At 45.2% G+C, this 17212-nt stretch overlaps 3 non-coding genes across 3 annotated transcripts; all 3 read right to left on the reverse strand.

The window, feature by feature from the left end:
- Positions 1-11996: 11996 nt before the first annotated feature.
- On the reverse strand, positions 11997-12078 carry trnas-gcu (transfer RNA serine (anticodon GCU)). The gene has a single exon. It is a non-coding gene; the product is annotated as a tRNA-Ser (tRNA).
- A 2099-nt stretch (positions 12079-14177) lies between these two features.
- trnap-cgg (transfer RNA proline (anticodon CGG)) lies at positions 14178-14266 on the reverse strand. Its single transcript is given in 2 exon segments — positions 14178-14213; positions 14231-14266. It is a non-coding gene; the product is annotated as a tRNA-Pro (tRNA).
- A 2133-nt stretch (positions 14267-16399) lies between these two features.
- Positions 16400-16481, reverse strand: trnaf-aaa (transfer RNA phenylalanine (anticodon AAA)). Its single transcript has one exon. It is a non-coding gene; the product is annotated as a tRNA-Phe (tRNA).
- Positions 16482-17212: the final 731 nt, after the last annotated feature.

The following is a 17212-nucleotide window of genomic DNA, read 5'->3' on the forward strand; positions in this document are numbered from 1 at the left end:
CAATTCCAGACCAGCTTTCATTTGCAGCGTTCATTATTTGCTGATATATTTTCATATTCGATCAATTCAACAGTGGCCTGATTTGCAGCAGTCTTGTGTGTGGACCCAACTCCGCTGTATCATACACCAGTCGGCTAATTCTCAAAGAATCTACTTTGTCTTATTTCACGTAGCTTACATTAAAAAGAACGGTTACCAATAATCCTGATTCAAGTGTACAGGAGTACTGATAGAGAGGCGTATTCACCTAATGTGTGAAGTGACCACGATCTCACTCAAATGAGCAATAACCTGACAGCTCCATGGCGATCAAGTAAATGAACCCTCTGGCGAATATCCTCAAATCCATGCAGTCGTCGATGCCCCTCTGTCCGTCTGACGAATGGTCCAAACAGTTCGTGTGGGGTGACACCACTTGTCGTTACACGAGACTGCAGAGATTAAGACCTTTCAGTAATGAACGAGAATTAATATTTTTTACAGTCACTCACATGGGGGGGATATTGGGGAACATCGAATGGACTTAACTGGACTGTTGAACATCGACAGGGACGGAAGGAACACCGAGGATGCATCAACTAACTCTGCTCATCAAACTACACTCAGAAGTTGAAGGAACACACACGCCTGGTTCACTGTCATGAAAGTACCTGTTTCACGACGCAGGATCTCCACTTTCATCCTTGTTGTGGTAAACTCGTTCACTCTCTGCACAGAAGCCAAGGACATCACTACACACTCACCTTCCGAACTAACGATGCAGAAAAACACAGCTCCAAACGGCGCGCTTTCTGATAGTATCTGAATAAGGATTTACCCCCTCACGGATTTTTCTTGCCGAAAACAAAACATTTTCAATACTCATCTCAGCGGCAACAACGACAACTCCGACAGAGTTTAACGGTGAACGGTTAAACGCAGCCAGCGCTGCGACAGCTGAATAGTTAAATCCATTGGACCTCCTTCATACAGGTTCGAACCCTGCCCGTAGCGATCACCATTTAGACAACAGGGACCAGTCGTCCAACTGCCGCTGGTAGTTTTAACCTCTAGTCAGGATTTTCCCATTCCTCGCAGATTGGGGCAGACGTTTGCCCCACAAGAAATAAGGCAACCTGGAGACACAAGAGATTCTGCAGTTTCTGGAGGAACTCAGCAGGTCAGTCAGCCTCCATGGAGAAATAAACAGTCGACGCTTCTGCTCGAGACCCTTCATCAGGACTGATAAAGAAGAGGACATCACCCAGAACAAGAAGTGCGAGGGCGGGGGCAGGCGAGTTCAGGGAAGAGGGGAAATATAACAGGGTGGGGTAGAGGTGGGGAAGAACTAAGAAGTTGAGAGGCTCTAGTTATAAGAGGTAAGGAGCTGATCAATAACGAATCCTGTAGGAGAGGGCAGTGGACCATGGAATAAAGGGAAGGAGATGGGCAAAGGACAGGCAAGTCATGAGAGCAGGGGAATAGATGGGCAGATCATGAGGGCGAGGAAAGTGGAAATAGAAGACTAATTTGCAGGGAGCGTCGAGTGGACAAGGGGATCGCGGAGAGATCCTTCCGTGCGTAAAGCGGAAATGGGGGAGGGGAAGAGGTGCCCAGTGGTGGGATCCTGTTGGAGGTGGCTGAAGCTGTGGAGAATGATGTGTTGGATGCACAGACGCGTGGGATGTTGGAGAAAAAGAAAGGGTGGAGATACCGGAAGTTGGAGAAATCGATGTTGAGGCCGTCAGGTTGGAGACCCTCAAGGCGAAATATGAGGTGTTGTTCCTACAACCAGCGTTTGGCCTCAAGTTGGTAGTAGAGGAGGCCATGGATGGACATGTCAGTATGGGAGAGGAATGTGGAATTGAAGTAGTTGGCCACCGGGAGTTCCTGGCTGTTGAGGTGGACGGAGCGAAGATGCTTGAAGAAGCTGTCACCCAATCTATGTCGGGTCTCAACAAAGTACCGGAGGCCGCACCGGGAGGACTTTCGTTACAAGGTGCAAGACTCAAGGAATAAAATTCCTTCCGTACTAAAGCGGGTCCTCTGGTCTCCAGCTGGGGGCGTGGGTCCCAATCGCACTCCTGACCTCTGCTGATTTTAGCATTTCTAGTTTTGACCTTTTCAATCGAGATCAATTATTTCCAGTGACTAGGACCAGAGCGATTTGAGCAAATAAAGGAATGGGTATAAAATCGTCGCGTGGTTTTCTCACAATGGATCGCAGTGCAACGGACAGAGTGCGGCTTTGATGAGTGAGAGGGCGTTGGTGAGTAGACTCCGTGGCTTTTTCTCATCTCTGGCCATCGATTGGACAAAGTGACGTTAGTCCGCTTTGGACAGGTTGTTTGTGACTGTTTTGTTAACATTATGTTGAAATGAAGCGTGGGGACAAAGATTTGACTACATTTTAAGTCCCGTTCCAAATTATACAACTCAGGGGAGCTCAGTCCCCTAGGTTTAGAATCTTGCTGGATGTGAGAATTCCGAGACGCTCCTTCCAGTCTGGGTGACCACGTCAGCGGGAGGTACCTAAGTTCGGCCACTCGAAATGATCATAGCTGCTTTGCCCCTGGCCTCAACATCTGGTCTTGACAATTCCACAAAGCTTTGATATCCTTGATCATTCATAAGTGCATCTACGTCCTCTTTAACTCGCCCAGTGACTGATCCTTCACAACCCCAAATCGTAGAGAATCCCTTGCATTTATTGTGACATATTTTCCGCGACCGTTCCTCTACGAAATATAGAAACACCTCAACGTCTCCTCAGTGATGGCCCATTAGAACCTCACGCGGTTCAGAAAAGAATACTCTAATTCTATCATGTAAAGAACACAGTTTTAACTTCATCAGCTGTTCGTTATAACGCACTCAATCCGGTAATAAAGTTGATCCATGGTGTCCGAGCCGCCTGGAAGGCGACACTATCCTTCACCGAATAAAAGGAGGAAAACTGTACACATTCCTCCAGGGACGGCCTTACAAACCCGTACAATTTGAACAGATGTTTTCTTTATGTCTGTTCTTCAGTCTCCTTGCAAGAAATGACAATCAGCCAGTTGCTTCCCTAAAATCTTGATTCACCCGCCTGCGAACCTTCTGTGGTTGAAGACAGAAGGACACCCCATTCCCTCTGTATCCTCATTTGAATTTCTCTCCATTTTGATAATAGCTAATCCACAGAACTGCATCTGCTAGCGCTTCATTCTCCTGATTTTTTAAACTCACTTCTGTTTCATAAATTTAAAGTCCTAGTGTTCGGATCTATTACCAGCTTGTCCACCTTGTATGATCTTGTGTTTGACTTAACAATCTCCTTCACTTCCCATGTTGACCATGGGTGGTTCATCATTTTCACTGGTACACCCCCACATCCCGCATCCGGATATCAGTTCTTTGATTCATGATCAGGTCTGCAGGGGTATGGTCCTGACGAATTCTACATTGACCATATGTCAGTAACTGCATGCTGACAGCATGGTCGGTGTTATTTTGTTGAGGGAGAAAGTCTTTTCTCTGAATTAATTTAATTTTTTTTACATTTTATTTACAGCGTGGTAACAGGTCCTTCCGGCCCAACGAGTCCAAGCCACCCATTCTAAACCCAAATTAACCTATCTGTACATCTTTGCAATTTGGGAGGAAACCTGAGAACCCGGAGGAAACCCACGGAGACACCGGAGAACGTACAAACTCCTTACAGACAGCAACGGGAATCGAACCCTAATCGCTGGCGCTGTAATAGCGCAGCGCTAACCGCTACGCTACCATATATGAGAGTCATCTGTTTGAGTAAGAGGGAAAATAAAGAGCTGATGCATCGTGCGTTACTTGACCAATTTGGAGGGCCTCTGTTGTCTCTGACGTGGGTGAAATTTCAGTGGACCGAGGGACTGAGAAAGATGTGTATTGAACAGAAAATTGTGTTAAACTCGGGGTAGATTTAGTGGACTTGGAAGCGAGATTTTTACGAATGACGCAGTTTGATCCAGATGACAGGTAGTGAACCCTTGTCTTTCGACCACGTGGTGACCTCAATGTTATTAAAGTCAGAGATAGTTCACTTATGTCACTTTAGTTTGTGCTGTAAATATCACAGGCTCAAAAAGACGGATTGAAAGTTGTATTTTCTCTGTGACCGTGAATATCAGGCGATTTAGTTCGGAATATTCGAATGGAGAGGTTTCCTCTTCTATTAAAATAGAAGTCCTTTCCAGCTGCCGTTCCAGTGTCAGAGACACATATTACCTCCGACGTTTCCGGCAATTACCTCGACGAAAGCAAGAAGATGTACTTATATTTCGAGATACATGAGCTCTTTTCTGGTTTTGAGATAATATACTGTACTCTCCTGGCTGTTCTTGGTGTCACCAGTAAGTCAGTAAATCGCTTTATTGTGCTATGAAATATCCTTAACTGAATTCCCGATTTGCGGAGATGGGATTCATCCCGTACTTACTCTCGCTATGAGTCTGTTCACGCTCAGCCGCTCCTTGCACTGATAGTTATATCCACACTCTCATTGGTGAGCTGCAACGGACCAGTAAATGGACACGTCAATCTTTTTTCAGCGCAATATGAGTTGACTGAAATCAACCATTATTAGGTTGCATTGTCAGGTGAGCACCTAACCCTTCAATTTGACCTGACAGGTGTGTTTGTGTGTGGACTGGTTTATTGAACATGGCCAGAAAAAGAAACGTGGACTGCGTGGATCAGATCAGAAGGTAAGTGGGTGATTGACAATGGTTCCCTGATCCAGTACCAGTCACACGTGTTACCAGTGACGTGGATACCACTTGCGCTGCAGTGAACACTGTTCTGTTGCAGTTTTCATTCCAGATTTATTTAACTGCCTTTCTCTTTGTCCTTTTATGGGATGTTTTACAATTGTATGTTTGAAGATAACAGGCTACCACGCCATTCGGAACGGCTGGGTAATACTTTGTGGTGGGACTGCAACTGTCTCTGTACCATCTCCAGCCCCATCTCCCTTCAATTGTTTGTGTTTATTGTGACTTGAATACATTAAAGCTTGGATCACTTTTTTGATACAAACGTCCTTCATCTCGTGGATCTCTGATCTACTTTCAACAGCTTTAATGTTCCATGTCAAACTAATTGGGTCAGGCATCCAACATAATTGCCGCAATGGTTCCATCATCCAAGGTAGATATCGTCTGCTTAAAGGTACAAAAAATACAATAAAACCACCAAAAGTTGTCGGAAATCTGTTCGTACCCAAATAGCTGCGAAAATCTTTGTAATCCACATTCATCAACAGCAGTTTGAATGGATGTTTGTGATGATCTGCCTGGATACAGACAGCAAATGAAATTACACATCAAGATTAAAGGTTTGGAGTAACTTTCGGGGCGTGGTTAACAAAATATCCTCCCCTCATTAAAACAAACAGATTCTGGTTCCTTTATTTCAAGTGTGTACACCTCAGCAGCAGAACCGACAATTGCATTCGATTTGAAAGTGGGCAACATAATCTGACATTGGAATTATACAACCATAATATCAGCTTCAGCATGTTCCTCTTCAGACAGATTTCTGCACCATGAACGAATTCTGTCACATGAAGCTTTGCTTCTTCAAGATTATTCTTCGACTACACGAAAATGGTGAGATTGTTCTCATTCTTTCTTGTTCATTTGTGTCTTTCGTTTTTCTCACAGTTAACCTGGTGACGATTGTGGTCCTGTCTGGGGGAAAGTGCGGTCTCTCCAGGTGTGTCACCCGGTACCTGTTGGCCATGGAAGCGGCTGATCTGCTGGTCGTTATCTTTGGTCTGGCATTGAGACAAATTCCAATTGTTCAGAGCATTATTTTTGTGAATACCATCCCCATGAGTAATTTCCACGCTCTGCTGCTTCACACTGGCACAGAATCTTCCGTCTGGTTCACAGTCACATTCCCCTTTGTCCGATTTGTTGCCATTTGTTGCGATGAGCTGAAATCTTGGTGTTCCACCAAGAAAACGGTGGACTGTGCAAGAACAATCTCACATCGAGGCAGCTTCACACAAATACAGAGACTGAGATACTGATAGACACAGTTAGACACTCATAGAAAGATGCAGGCACAGTAATAGCAAGAATAAGACACACTCGGTGATGGATACAAATACAGCTGCAGTTGGAGTCAGTGAAATGTCCACTCAAGAGATGGGGCAGATGCACTCTTACACAAATAGAGGGACACGTACACTCAGACAGGAGCAAGCAAACTCATCTACAAAGGGAAATGCATTCACACACACATACACAAATACACAGACACACACACACACACACCACACAGTTACTCAGCAAATCATTTGTATAATACTAAATTGAAGAAAATAACGGAGCATAGATGGAAGCGTATTGCTGACAGAGAACAATGGCACGGACAATGTGAAGGGAACGCACTGGTTGCGCGCATTTTAATATTAAAATACTAATTCCTGTGATCAATGCAGATCTTGCATGAAACGATGACTTCAGGTTACTGTGTATCGCTTGTAATTGCTGCTCACATTTTTGAACACGGAGATAACTCTTTACAGATTTCAATATCAACCGGTTGCATGATCAACTTGACATCTGTGCGGACCTCCAGAAAGTCGTTTTGGTGAGTGGGAAAAGTGATTGAATAAAATAAATCGATTTTAATCCGGAAGTGCTGTAGAGGTTCTGTTTAACAGAAACATGGAATTATTACAGTGGAACTGAGGACATTGTGCCATCGGCCATCTCCTCACACTTTGCAGGAGAAATCCGACTTTTCCCACCCTCCGGCTTTTCCTCGTAGTTATTGCGAATCTTCTAAGCAGGAAGGGGTTCCTTCAACAGTTTAATTTGCAAGCGAGGGCTGCCATCTATTCAAACATCCGGGTTTTTTAAAATTCTTCTCAAGTTCCGAGTCAAATAAATCTGCTCAAGTCACATTTTCCTGAGGTAAGGTAGCTTTTACTGAACCATTGGCGCGACCAAGGTGGAGCTTTCCATGTCCTCCTTACATCCTCTTCCATAGGTTTTCGTTCCTCGTTAATATTGTATGTCTTGGAATATTCTGAATTTCAACTTTTCATCAACCATATGTATTAAAATGAATAATCACCACGACATCCACGGTGATTGGTCCTCTATATACAAAGACCGAAACGGAAAACCTGAAGAGAGCACAAATATCCGGCTGATTCAAAAGCCGACGTTACAAGTTACAACTCTGCTGGGGTGTTCTCAGTAAATAGGTTGCACGCACTGCCTTCGCATTTGCGTGTCTTTCGGGGTGGCCAGAACGACGGTTAATTAAAGTGCAGAATGACTTTATTTGTGGAGGATTGATGGTGGCCATGATTGCCCCACACTCCCACTACCAATTTGTAGACAGCACCTGTCCAAATGGAAGACGAGGTGTTGTTCTGCACATGTTCATTGGGCTTTGTTACAGCAGTGCAGGAGGTCACAGGCAGATTATTCGGTGTGGGAGTGGGATGTTGAATTAGTTTGCGGACACTGGAAGTTCAACTTTACCCCTGTGGACTGGAAGCAGGTTCTCTGCAAAGAGATCAATCAATCTGGTCTGGTTTCTCAAATGTGAACTCCAAATGCAGTACACTGGATTGGAAGGTTGACTCCCTGCTTCGCTTGAACCGATTATTTGGACACCTAACTTTTGAACAATAAGGTGTCCAACCAGAGCCGGTGAATCGCCAAACAGAAGATTCATTAATTTGCTGGATTTTCCAAATATTTCTCTTAGCCACACAATCTCCTCCACTGTCCAGCTTTTCTTTATGAAATGGATTGAGATACAATTTCCAGGTTCAATATTGCAAGCAATTCTGGTCCAGTGCCAAGTTCTCCAGTGTTGAACATTCTTGACCGTGTTGCCGTTCCCTCATTGGTCTCCCCATTTGTGCGGGCAGTGCCTTCAGTCGGAGCCGAACTAGCTCAGTTCGGAGAGCGTTAGACTGAAGATCTAAAGGTCCTGGGTTTCGGCATTTTTTTTATATTTTCTTTGAATCTCGCTGCCTCACGGCACAATCGACGCGGAAGATTTATCAGTGGGCTGATACCTGGGTTAACATAGGTACTTTCAGTTTCAATGACATGACGGCGATTTCTATTTTATCTCATATCGTATGTTCCTTCTGTAATGGGTGCGAAGTTTCACAGCTGGTGTGTCCTCCTCTGCGATCCGACCTGCTGAAAATGCCGCACACTCCACCATCATAAGTCCGGCTTCCCAGCTGCGGTTCCTCCCAACACCACATCACACAAAATGCAGCAGGGAGTTGGAACAATGTCCCGGAACAAAATGTGCAGAATCGCAGACCCTGCGACAGGGGGACATGTTCACCTGCCCTTATTCAGGAGACAGGATGTTGGAATATGCTGCTCTATCTCTGACTCCTCCACTGTCCGCTGGGAGAAATGACATTCTAGTTGTTTCAACGCGAGAAGATGCGGGAGAGCAACTGGCCGCAGACGCTTTGTGTCATGTACCAGGAGGTACGTGTGCCATTGTCATTACGGCCGGTGATTTCTCCAGTCAATCGGATTGACGAAGCCTCAGGTGTATCATAGAAATTCGAGACGGTTGAAAAGAACATCGGTCCGATTGCTTGCCAAGTCTCACAGTGGCTTGCTGATAAACACTGCGGGTTAAAAGAGCGACAGTTTTTGACTTACCGTTTCTCGCCATCACATAACAGCCACTGAGAGTGGAAATATGCACTTTTCTGTAAACTGATTCTGAGGAGTTCCACCTCCCCCTTTGTTTATCTCACTCCCGTGTCCTCTCGCCCATTCTCTTTCCTCTCTCCTGCCCTCATGACGAGTACATGCGGTAACCGGAGTACATGCGGTGCAGGAAACCGTTTTCGAAAAGGATGGGGTTTGAATGGGTTGTTTTGAACAGATCGAACAGATGTCGTGGAGGGCGTGAGCAGCAGAATGTACCAAAAACGTAAGGTCGGTAAAACGACGGTGACAGCACCCTAATCTATAATATTCTGATACCTTCACATCAATCACCAAAGTCCGACGCCTTCTCCATTCGGCCACACGGTCCCTCCCTGTTCCAGGATGCTGGAAAAAGAATTGAGAATGATGGTGGGGCCGGAGTTCTGTGAGAAAGCGAGAAGAAGGAATGGCGCTTTTTTTCAAGCACACGGACAATTAGCCAGTATGAAGTGTTTTGAGACGTCGAATATTCCCGTGACGGAACTGAGAGAACTCCCTGAAGAGGAGGAGTCTTCATTTCCGATCGAAATTTTTTGAGTTCGCTTTCCGCGTTTCACCCCTTTCTGCTGACGGATACTAAGGTTGCACGCTGGTTCGGTGCGATGTGTGGGGAGAGCTGTTTCAGTGTCGTAACAAGTTGTGAACGAAGCAGACTACCTGAGTCAGGCGTGACGTTCCCTACTCTGTGTGTCATCTGAGGCACCACACGGTTTCCCTCATTCACATCACCAGTGTTATAACGATAACGTACTCTGTGTCCTGGATCCCAACACTATGAAAAGGACACGTGGCATGAGGTGGGATGGTTTCGACGCTCCATCGTTAGCCTGTTATTGTTCCTCTCGTTGGCTGACAGTAACTGAGGTAAAGTAGTTAACCGTCATCTTTCCTTGACACCTATGTGGGCGTGTTGAGTTGACAAGTGTCTAAGACAGAAGTTTCAGCAATGTGTCAGTAACTTAGAATCATTATCTTAAATTGTCTGCAGTTACAGTTTCACCGGAGCTGAAATATCGTTTGAAAATTAGAGTGAATAAGAACAGTGAAACCCTGGAATTACCTGTCCAACCTTTTCATCCAGAAATCTGTAGAGTCCAGGATCCGCACCACGAAGGTTCAGTCGTGGTACAGCATTTACTCGTTGAAACTAAGTTAAGAGTGATGTCGCCCACAGGGATGTACGTTGGGAGCTGGGGAATGAAATTACGATGGGGATACCGAGACTGCAGATGCTGGAGTCTGCAGCAGCACACAGAAAGCTGGAGGAACTGAGCTGGTCAGGCAGCATTTATGGAGGGAAATGTTTGTCCAGCGTTTTTTGCTGCTCCAGATATTTCCATGCATAGATGCTGCACACCAGCTGAGATACTCCAGCGCTTTGCGTGTTCAAGGAGATAAAGATATCAGAGCAAGATCTCTTGTGTCTACATGTGACATGAAACATTTCGGACATTATTATGGAAAGGCTTGATAAATTACCTCCTTCGGTTTGCACTCACCCCACTGCAAACATGTTCACTTTCAATTATTTCAATATTGGAGTCCCAACGAACATCAAGACGCCAGGTATTAGAGGCAAAACTTTCGCCGTCGTCTTTGAGCGCCTCGGTTTGGATGATATACCGCTGTATAGATGTCAATGTTATTCACTTTAGGAGCGTTCGACTGTTGATATTCACAGATGTAATCATCGGCTTCTTGGTCCAGTCAACAAACTGTGGAAAAATGAAAGCTCAGATCTACTCCTTGCAGTTTCTGATTGATTGGCGGAAAGTCGAAAGCGATGAATCAACTGCTGAAGACATTGTGTGACATTCTGTTGTGAAAGAGAAAAACATCATAAAACTGAAGAAAAATCAGAGCATCACATGTTGGGTTGTTAACACCGCAGGATGTGTACACACATGATTGAGTCCAGTGGAATGAAATAGTCCAGTGTTGCATGGATAATGAACGTGTTGAAGGACAGGGAATTAGGGTAGAATTGGTTTCTAGACTGGAGGATCGGCGATCGCTAGGCATCTGGGGATAGAACTGGGGCTATTGATTTTTTGATAGAGATGGGTAGGTTTCAGTGCAAGATTTACAAGCTTGCCGAACTTACCATGCGTTCATGCAAAGCAAGAATTGCGGAGCATTAACGGTAATACTTGCACGAAGACATCGAGAGTCTGCCTTAATCAGACCGTGGGGATGTATCCACACTAAACCATTTGCTTTCTAGTCCTTCATCCTTTCCAGTCCGTGTGTGTTCGAGAATTATGCTGTCCCTCCACTCATTCTGCAACTATAATGTTCTACTGCATCTTTACCTCACCGAGAAAATGCAATTTATTACCTCGTCTGCATCTCCAGGCTGAACGCGCAGATTGCTGCTTCAGTCCAAATTAGCCCCGATCATTCCACAATTACCCGCTTGCCTCCAAGGCCTTAATAAATTCCTGTGGAGCTTTTTCTCTCACTTGGACAACCAGGACTACCTTTTGCAATGATGACCTCACTTTTTCTCCGTTTAATTATCAGTCACAGGTTACCATACACCATTCCCATAATGAATGTAAAATGTCTGTCCATGAAGGTGCAGCCATGTCAGCAGAAATGTAACCTGAGACTACAGAACAGTCGAAAAGTGAAAACAACACTGAATGCTGGTTGCCGGAAGTTAAGGAACAGGTGTGGGAAAATTGGCAGTTTCACCTGTCTCTCACACAGCAGTGATGAAGTCGAAAGCAACATTTCATCACACAGCGTTTTCCATGTTAACGTGGAACGTGTCTGGCAGCGTTTTCTGATTGGTGTTTTCAGTCCGAGCACTGACCCGCCCTTCCGCAGTCCTCAGTATATCACGACCTGGACCATTCCCGGATTGACCTGTTTTCGGTCCAAAATCAGTGGCCTCGTACGTTGATCTGCCTGGCTCTGTGTTCAATCGCTCCTCACGTCCCCTCTGCAGGAAGGTTTCAATTGCACCAACTTCCCAAAATGTGCATTCTGCTCCCTCTTCAGAAGTTTCCAAAGTCTACATCCGCTCGGTGTTCACCTCTGCGAACAGCTGGAGGAAGTCAAGGGGACGGGCGAAACCGGTCGTCACCCCATTTTATCTCGACTTTTCATTCCATTCTCATTCCACCAAATGTCGTGAGAAATCTTTTTACAAACATTTTCTTTCATGGCTCACAAACCATAACGATTTGTGTGAGGGTGAAGAAATTTGGAGTCTTGGAAGTTTTTAAGTGAACGCGTTTAAAGCTCGTTACCCAAATCAACAGCTCACGACGAGGATGGGATTCGAACCCATGCGTGCAAAACACGACGGATTAGCAGTCCATCGCCTTAACCACTCGGCCACCTCACCTGTTTTGCATAATCGGCCTATGTTTTTTTAACTCAAACAATCTTCTTCTATGTCCCACACATTCACTTTCACGTTTTCCTTGTATTACAAGTTACATTTCTTGGTCACCTTGACCAGTATTTTAATCCGTTCCGAATCCTAAAGGTTTAGCGATTTTTCCAGGTTATCTATTTGTATCGTTTTAGTGCAATCTATAATTTCCCCAATCAGTCCCGGCTTAATTGCTTTTATAATGTGCTTTGGGGCTTTGCGATCATATATTACATATTGAAATAAATACAGCTGGAAGGTTGTGAAACTGCATTGAATCTCATGACAATTGTCATAAGATTTAATGCAGTTTCACAACCTTCCCCAGACAAACTGCCAATGGTTCCGACATATCTTCTGTTGCTAAATTTGCAGTCAGATTCAGCTTCAACCTTCTTTCTACTTGCGAATGAAACCTTCAATCCAGATGAGAATCCGGTGACCGGTTGGAGCAGAATGTTGACGTCCTTGAGACCTCTGGGCTAACAACCCTGCTGTGCCGTTTATAGCGTCTCCCTTTCTGCGTTACACTGAAGTGCATCAGGTCACACTTCCCATTCTTGGCAGAGCAAAGACAAGGGTATTCCCAAGTTCAGGATAATGTCGGATCCGGTTACGTGCAGTGATATGTGGGGAAGAAAGTGAAGAATCTAGAGTTCGCAAAATATAACATTGTTATGTATTTGGAAAGTCCACACTGTTGCAGGATATAATGAGCTTCACTCGTTTTCTTTTTCTTTGGGAAGCGGATCGCGCAGTTTGACTTCGATTAACGTGCACGAATAGGGAAATTTCGGATATGGGCAAACACAGGCAAATTGGACCTGCTGAGACCGGCACCTTCGTCCACACGGTCGAGATAGCCGAAGGGCCTATTTCCGTACTGTGTGACTCTCTGAGATCTTCGGTTTGTCGACAGAGCAACAGTTGCATTTAATTGAATATATGTCTGATTGTGTCCTTTTCACTCCTCTTGATTTCTGGAAAACGGAGATTTAACATTTGTACCAGAGAAACAAAGGACTGCAGATGCTGGAATCTCTATGAAAATCTATAATGCTGGAGGAATTCAATAGGCCAGGCAGCATGCGTGGAGTAAAACAGGTAGTCAACGTTTTTCAGAATATTACTTCAGAACGTTTCCGCCTGGTTTCGAACGAGCGGGCTCTCCCGTGGTAGGCGAACGTGATAACCACTACACTACAGAAGCACTGTCGGACACTTCCTCTAGACTGCAGCAGCAGGTCTGAACATCCCAATGCCCAACGGACTTTGCCAGATGGTTGTGTGCTTCTGAAACACGAGACTGGCGGCTGAAACATCTGAAAAAAACACGTTCTCTGCCACAATAAAGGATGGAATCCATCGGACCATTCCCGCTGATCCCAACACCCGGGGATAATTATGTCGCTAAATATCGTGACTCCCGCTGAATCAAGGCGAGGGGTGCTAAGTGCACCAGACATTTCACAGAGCGTTCCTTTATGTGTGTGAGAGACGGAAGGAGAGAGGTGTAAATCTGACAGACCTAGGAAAACAGTAACAGAGAGAAATTAACAACAATGACGTCCACTGAGGGGTCTGTTGGAGAGAAACTGAGATGGAGACGAGGAGTGGAAGAGTTGGAAGGAACAGTAGCGGGAAACTCAGAGACGGCGAAATCATGATGGAGGCTATTGCGTTTCACGCCGGGTTCTCGATACTGAACTGGTCATGTCCCTCGTCCGGCCGCCGCTGGGAATGAATGGTCGAGCAGATGTTCAAGCTAAAATCGCATTGCATGTTTATTTATAGCAATATCTTTGGGCAGCTGCGGTCAAGGTGAATGTTAACGGCAGGCAAACACACTGTCCTCACAGCCTGGAGCAGCAGTCAAAATGGTGTTCCTGGTCAGGATCGAAACTGGGGACCTTTCGCGTATGAGGTGACCGTGACAACCGCTACACTACAGAAAGCGCCGAACGCTTTTGCATTTACACGAAGGACTTTCTTGGAACGCTGGCGTGGGAAGAGGCCGATTTCGCAAAGTTACCTCCGTGTTCAAAATGTCCACCAGCTGGTGAATAAATGGGCTCGTCCGGGATTTGAACCCGGGGCCTCTCGCATATTATGTACTTCAGCACCCGAAGCGAGAATCATACCACTAGACCAACGAGCCCAGATCCGTCTGTTAATCACAATTACACAAGGAAACAGTTCAAATTTAGTTGTTGTAAGTCCACTGTCATTTCTGTTGCTGAATGTCGAAATCCGACGGAGATGAGCAAGGAAGTGATAAACAGGAGAATGAAGAATATTCTACACTGACCATCACCAGGAAAATTCACGAATTAAGAAGAATCCCTTTCTTCATAGAAGTAAGTGAAGTAACTTCAGAGAAGATGGAAGAGAAGGTGGAACAGAGAAGAAGAAAATACAAGAATATCAAACTTTGAAACAGAATTATTATTATTGTATAACCCTGTTAGAAATCCCAAGAACATAGAGAAATGCAAGTTCTATCGTTATTAAGTATCTTCTCATTTTCGACTCTCGCTTCTCGCACAGAGAAAAAACAACAACATGAATGCAGTTCATTGCTGCTGCGCTCAGTGTAATTTGAGGATGACCAGACAGTTTCGGAGAAACATATTCTGGAAAAAAAATGTGCACTGATTTTTTTTCTCTTTATAAGGAGAGACCGGTGCAGTTCATTTGGAATAATTCACACACAACGGTAATATCTTCCATCAGAAAGAAAGTTCGGCGGAATTGAAACCCTGTTCCACGATAAATTGCCGATGGGATGTGAGTAGCGGCGACAGCTTGTACTTGTCACATTCAGCAAGCAGAGCGGGTAGTTGGTCTCAGGGAACGTCACACAATTTCACTTCATTGAAAGAGCCAGACGAGGCAGAAATCTCGGTGTCCAAGCCTAGTACATACAGAATGGTATTAAAGAACGCATGGAGTCACTTCTCTCGTCCTCGCAACGGTGCAGAGACCGACGGATTTGTACGAAGACCAGCTTGAGATCCAGAATTCATAATATTGGTCTTTGCCAACGTCATTCGCGGGGAAATGTGTTCCCGGAGGTGAACAAATTCGAACGACCAGCCACCCCCCTCGCTGGAAGCAAACTCATGACAGTTGCGTCGCCGTACCCTTTGTTCTTGTCTCGTTCAACAGGAAAAATGAACAATTGGTTTCAAAGTCCTTCCCATTTAAGGCGGTTGATAAACGCCGGTAAAACATTAGTTTGTTCATTTTATTTGTCATGAGGACTTATTATGAAGTTGTGGTGAGATCACATAAAGATCTGAGTGTGGTGGCGAGGTGGCGGGAGAAGGATTGAGGGAGGTGCAAATGGAGGCGAGGTAGTGTTCGGTAAGTCAGGCCGAATTGGCACTGCTGAGAATCCATTCCTGGTTCCGGTGACACAATGGTCGGAGGTGGGTGGATCCTGAATCCGAAGAAATCAGCAGGATCTGATGCAATTCCCTGCCAGCTGATGCACAAAAGCTGGCAATGCAAGTTACATCTCATTGATACATCTGTCGGACGGCGCGTGAGCTCCGTGGCTTAACTAGTCAAATCATTTGTCTCGGGAACAGGAGGTCCTGGTTTCAAGTACCAGCGGGGCCGTTCATATATGAGGTGAATTGCCGTGTGAAGAAGGCGGGTTCCATGCAAACACAGCCAATCAGGCACCTCCAATCATAAAACTAAATGCTGCAAAAAGAAACAGAACAAATCAAAACTTCCAGAAATGCTACCGGTCTTGCAGTGTCTGAAGAGAGAGAAAAATGGGCGATCTGTTCAAATACATTACTTTTCCGATTACTTTTGTTTCAGTTATCTTGTGTTCCACTGTGTGTTTTTGTGTAGGGTGATAATCGTTTGCATAATGCGGGTGTGTCCTGCTTTGTGACCTTGCCCTTGTCCTGTTGACAAACTGGTTCACACCGTGGTGCACAGGTATTTTCTACTCAAACGCCTGCTATTTTGCTACTTATTTCAAAACACCAGACAGGCTGCGCTACAGATATGCGTTGGAAAGCACACGGATATTAAATACCTTTACACCCATTTGCTTCGTATAAATGTGGGCCACGATCAGTGCACGTCCTCAACCTCCCCGCTAACTCAGGACTGTTCTGCGGCCCGGCAGTGATACCGCTGACCACAGCACCAATGCAGGATCAACGCTGCCGTGATCTGTGCTAGATAGATATTGTTCGGCAAAACATTTCCCGATGTATTCTTAATAGTGCAACAGAAAACGCTCGTGGAAGAGAAGGATTTCACCCAATAGCAGTAGTGGTATTCGAAACCACGCCTCCGTGGAGACTGGAGCTTTAATCCAACGCCTTAGACCGCTCGGCCACACTACCACACAACTAAAATTCCATTTTCATTCATACACAATTGCGCATTAGGCTGAGCGTGTTAATCTTGGTAGTTTCCTGCCCTCCGTGTGTGCTTTGAAATTCGCTCTCCCAGATCCTTTGATTGAGGCTTGATGCGTTTACCATTTTTCCAACTCATCCAATACTTCTTCAAAACAGATCGGAGAGAGCAGTGATAAACGGTTGTCACGTCATGCAGGGTGACAGAACACGGTGTTTTCCAGACGTCAGTGCAGGGGCACTAATTTACCTGAATATTCTCGGTTTGGACATGGGTCTGCAGGGTTAAGCTTACACATTCCCAGCGGATGCAAAAGGTGACCTCACCACCCTATCTGACTGTGTTGTTGCGTTCAGTAACCTTTGGACTTGTACACCAAGAGCTCCATAAAGTGTAATCTCAATGTTCTTCATCCAGATGAAGAAATCCCAGCTTCCTCAGCCCAACATTGCCAATGAAATCATTGATATTGACCACGATTCCAGAAAGTCTCTGCTCAGCCGTCTCTGGGATATTCATAACGGTTCCAGACTGCGACAGCAGATGTGTAAAGCAACGTCCAATGTTGGCCGAAACACATTTTATGAAGTCTTCATGATTCAATACCGGTTATTCCCTGTTGACTTCTCAGCAAATAGCAAAAGGTGGAACGCACCAGAAACTGCTCCGTCAACACTCTCCTGCCGCTTCGGTTCGGAGTCAGGGATTTTAATAT

Source organism: Pristis pectinata, chromosome 29 (genome assembly GCF_009764475.1).
Source record: "Pristis pectinata isolate sPriPec2 chromosome 29, sPriPec2.1.pri, whole genome shotgun sequence".
Classification (NCBI taxonomy): domain Eukaryota; kingdom Metazoa; phylum Chordata; class Chondrichthyes; order Rhinopristiformes; family Pristidae; genus Pristis; species Pristis pectinata.